This window comes from Vulpes lagopus, chromosome 20 (assembly GCF_018345385.1).
Source record: "Vulpes lagopus strain Blue_001 chromosome 20, ASM1834538v1, whole genome shotgun sequence".
Taxonomy (NCBI): Eukaryota; Metazoa; Chordata; class Mammalia; order Carnivora; family Canidae; genus Vulpes; species Vulpes lagopus.
In genome coordinates, this window is record NC_054843.1 from 25,726,943 (window position 1) to 25,732,222 (window position 5,280).

At 39.5% G+C, this 5,280-nt stretch overlaps 1 pseudogene; it reads right to left on the reverse strand.

Moving 5' to 3' along the window:
- Nucleotides 1-3,883: 3,883 nt before the first annotated feature.
- LOC121479457 lies at nt 3,884-4,953 on the reverse strand (annotated as a pseudogene).
- Between the last annotated feature and the right edge of the window lie 327 nt (nt 4,954-5,280).

Genomic DNA, 5,280 nt, shown 5'->3' on the forward strand with positions numbered 1-5,280 from the left:
CTGATATGTAGGGCTCCTGGGTCAAGTGAAGCTTTTGTAGTGGGGCCAGGCTCTTTATGGGAATGCATGTCTGGCAGAGCCAGTAAGAAGGGCTTTGTAGTCCTGAGGTCCCTAACAGGGCTCTGATTAGGAAGAGCTAGTTGAGGGTGTTTCTTAGTTGCAAGGCTGTTGACAGGGCTCCCCAGTGGGAGAGAGACTTCTGACAGCCTCCATTATTGGGCAGAGTGGCTGGTGGAGCTCTTGATCTTGTGGCATCTGCAGGGGCAGGGGAGGCTCCATGGTTAGGAAAAGCTGGCAAAGACCTGGTAGGGCAGCAGTTACACAGGGCTTATAAAGCCACTGGTGGAGGTAAGGGGCTAGTGCCAAAATATGCACTTGCTGGCATCTAAAAGTCTTGTTCCTATTATTTGTTCCTAGATGGATGTCCCCATTTGTTTGAGCCATGATTCACTTATTGTTCTGCATGAGCCAAGACAGAATTGGGCCCACTAAGACAGTGTCAAAGGCTGAAGAAATTGGATGTTCATCTTGGTCTCTTTTCCCTTATAGGAAACAATGTAGGCCTGTGGATCCTTCTTGTCACTGTACCAACATCTAATTATAAGTGTAGCAGACCAATAAAGAGTAGCCTTAACAGTTCCCTATGTCAGAGACAAGATCTTCATAAAAGGGGACTATAAGCCTGAGACTTAAGACTGACAAACATGGCCAAATTTCCCTAAATTCTCTAAGCTTGCAGAGAATCTCATGCCAGAGAAAAAAGACTATTCTTGTTTGGAGAACATGTGAAAACCTTAGCCAACACTAGCAACTTAAAACACAATGCTTTGTAGCCCACAACTTCTGCTCTTGTCATTCCCTGTGTCCTCTACTTAATATTATGATAAGAGCTCAACACAGCCTGAACTAGAAAATAAAATTCTTGGGGCATATGGGTGGTTCAATTGGTTAAGTATCCAACTCTTGATTTTGGCTCGGGTCATGATGCCAGAGTTGTGAGATTGGGCCCTGCAACAAGCTCCATGCTCAGTGCAGAGTCTGCTTGAGACTCTCTCATGCCTTCTCTTTCTCTTTGTTCCTCCCCCCACTCACACATACTCTCACTCTCTCGCTGAAAAAATAAATAAAATCTTAAAAAAAGAAAATAAAATTCTTGCTATGGGAGGGAATAGTTCACAAACAAAAGAAGTCACAAGATTTGGCTAACATATGCTGTCAGGAACCAGAGGAAAGTATATAGGATCTTCAGGATGTTAGAATTCAAGGGATAAATTATAAGCCTGGGTAGGGAAAAACCAATTAAAATTTTTTTTAATTGGACTTCAATTTGCCAACATTTAGCATAAAATCCAGTGCTCATCCTGCCAAGTGCCCCCCTCAGTGCCCATCACCCAGTCACTCCAACCCCCCGACCACCTCCCCTTCCACTACCCCTTGTTCATTTCCCAGAGTTAGGTGTCTCTCATGTTTTGTCACCCTCACTGATATTTTCACTCATTTTCTCTCCTTTTCCTTATTCCCTTTCACTAATTTTTATATTCCCCAAATGAATGAGACCATATAATGTTTGTCCTTTTCCGATTGACTTATTTCACTCAGCATAACAACCTCCAGTTCCATCCACGTCGAAGCAAATGGTGGGTATTTGTTGTTTCTAATGGCTGAGGAATATTCCATTGTATACATATACTACATCTTCTTTATTCATTTATCTTTGGATGGACACCGAGGCTCCTTCCACAGTTTGGCTATTGTGGACATTGCTGCTATAAACATCAGGGTGTAGGTGTCCTAGTGTTTCACTGCATCTGTATCGGGAAAAACCTATTGACATGGGGGCAAAGTTTTAATGTTTTGGTAAGTCTAACATGTTTAGATATGCCTCTGGGATGGCTCCTCATAACAACAACAATAACAACAACAGAAATACAATATCTGATGAACAAAAGCCTGAAGTTAGACTCTGCATTGGGAAAATTAGAGTGTCTCACTCAGTTTTCCGATATAAGTTCACACACCAATACTCATTGCTTGAAAAGAGGCCAGATTCCACTAAGAAAGATCTTTGCAATATCAACATATAAATTTATGAGAGAAATACAGGTTTTCCCCCAGGTAGCTGTAGTTACTTACCAAGGTAACTGTTCTGGAGGAAAAGAAACTCCTAGACTATGAGCATTGTTTGGATAAAGATCTGAGGTTACACAGTTACCCAGTGACCCAAAACGCCACTATGGTCTTCTGGATAAAGTAGGGGTTTATGGAGTTCAGGATGTAAATGGAACTCTGGCCTAAGTCCATTTCTTGATGAACCCCATGGTACATGTATCTACTTGGAAGGCACTTCCCTAATCACTGAATGCATATTTTGTGACTGGCGGAACTCTAAAATTCATTTCCCGACCTGTGAAATAAGAGGCCATCATTGTAGGAAGGCTCATGGGATATCCCTGAATCTATTTCCTCATTTTCAGCAAAAATCAGAAGCAACAGTACAACACCAGAGGACCCGCCCAGCTTAGTGCCACTATGAAATATTTAAAGGACTATGGAGAGAGGAGTTAGTAACATCATATCCCTGTTTAATTTCTCTCTGTGGTTCCTGTAAACACAAATTGATCATGGCAGATTATGATGCAATAAATAAAGTTAAATAAATGATACTCTATTCTCAGTTCTTTTGCTGAATATGGTATATTTATTTTAAAAATATAAACACAATCTAATAGTGTATGCAGAAGAGAAGGAAAAATCTGCTAGGGGAAACTCTAACGAGGTATTTTGCCTATTACATTTTTGATTGATATAATTCATGAAGAAATACTAGCTTTGCCTTCCTGTTTTAGTGCTTAGTCTGAGAAGGAACTCAAGAAACCAATTCTTAGGAGGAAAACTGATTTCATAATCTCAAGTGGAAGTCACAAACAGGCTTTCCTGATAAAATCTTCAAAGCTTGAAGAGGTAAGAAAGACAAAAAGCATGTATTCTGTTAAATATTTCTTAATAAATATGCAGAAAACGACAGTTATGAACATAGTGTTTGTATATTTAAAAATGCATCTATTTTCTTGCTCTAAGTATTTTGTCCTGACAAGAGTTTTGCGGATATTTTGTTCTAGAAGGTTCAAAAGTAAAACTTACCGATATGTCAGGAATATATTGGTGTTATATATCAGGAGTTCTCTGTATGATGAACGTTCTAGACTGTCCTAATGGTGTCAAACAATGAGAAGTCAAACATGATCACATCTATGTGGCAAAGAGCACAGTGAAGGAATAGTGGGAGAGTGAATCACTGTTGTCTTTGTTTTATGCTCCATGCTTTTGACTGGTTTATCAGATGATTATAAAAACAGCAGTGACTTGTTTGTTTCCAAATAGCCAGACTCTTCATATTGGCTCACCACCAATTATGCAAGTGCTAAGTATTCAAAGAAAGACTGCAGGTAACCTTTACTTCTCTTTGGTCCCTTTACCAAACCTGTACTTCACTTATTACTTGTTAACATTTTGAATTTCAGAAATATACAGGTAAACACAGTTTGCTAATTTTTACTTAACCAAATACATTTTAAAATAGGTAAAACAGGGGCACCTGGGTGGGGCTTAGTGGTTGAGCATCTGCCTTCGGCTCAGGTTGTGATCCCTGAGTCCTGGGATTGAGTCCCCAGCCTGCTTCTCCCTCTGCCTGTGTCTCTGCCTCTTTCTGTGTCTCTCATGAATAAATAAATAAATCTTAGAAAAATAAAATAAAATAGATAAAACAGTTAAATTCTCACAACACAAACCTAGTTTTCATATTCATTAAAGCATTTTAGAATTACTCAAACATGAAAATTGAAAATGTGTGTCCTTATTTGGAAGAGTCAAAAGTTGAGGCATTTCACTTTTTTCTGTTGCTTCCAGTTGCTAGAATAGTGGCAACTCACATAAATATATTTAACGTATCCATGTAGATTCCCAGCATTGAATTGATGGGACTGTTTTTTGAACTCTATATATTAGTACTATTTCCAAACACCGGATTACTTTCTGCATATTATATAGAAGGAAACACTGAAAAGAACTAATCCACCATAAATTGCCACAGAGTAGAATGGCACCATCCACAGTGGTAGGTGGAAAAAACATAAATCCTAGTGAGGATACAAAAATAAGACCCAGCCCCACTCCCAGGGATGCTGTCATGTTTGGAAATTTCCCACTGAGTGTGCACATGACCACAGTGCAAGGGCTTTGATGTCTACTGTGTACTATGCAGCTCTGATGAGAAGAGCCTCCCCACTGCCCCATATCATGTTAGGAGCCACTATGGCACCCTTCACACTAGAATATAGTAACTAAGCAAGTGGCTTTGGGTCCTGGGCTCTCATCAAATAATATTGATTGTACCAGTATTCCAGCTCCAATTATGGCTGCAAAGGTTGCACTGATTGTCACCCAAGAAAGAGCCTTTCATCATGAAGTTCATGGACAGAGTTCTGTTCACTTCCAGAGTGGACAAAACTGTAAAACCAATACTTCTGGAGAAGTACATATATGTAGAATGATTTCTATCCTTAACGTACTGAGGCCAAATTACAGCCTTTTCAATAGTTCCAATTTAATTGTATATTCCTAAGCCATAGTAGCACAATGCTCCAAGACCAAATAGCAATAAGCCATCTTCTCAACTGATCAAGTTTAAATATTTTTCTACCAATGGTTCCAATACTGCCTCCTTGAGTTCTTGGCCAGCCCAATGGTTCCAGTACTGCCTCCTTGAGTTCTTGGCCAGCTTTTCCATACCAGATACCAGTTCCCTGCTACGTGTTAAGCATATTCTTTGCTGGATGTTAAGAGCCATTGATTCTTTGTGGTGGAATTCTTCACAGCAGAGGAGACCTTGGCGAAAGCTGGGTGGAACTCTCTGGAAGGTAGTGTCCAGAAATACACAAGTCTTAGAGTCAGCATAGTGAGGTTTACCAAGCAGATTGAAATGGTCAGTCCCTAGTCACCTCAACCGTGCAGTTACCCTTCTGGACTGGTGAAATGCAAATGTTCATACATTCCTAGTCCTTTGCCCACTCTTTACTTTAAATTTTCTTAAGCTGCTGAAATTCAGAGTCCATTTGCTATTTTCAGCCCAGCTTACTCTGAATAATATAATATTCCTATTTGGTACATTTCTCTTTTACTATTGGCAACATGTCTTATATAAGTAGTTACAAGTTATGAGTACTATCATAAGGGATGGATAAAAACAATTTTTAATATACAAAATTAATTACTCTGGTTTTC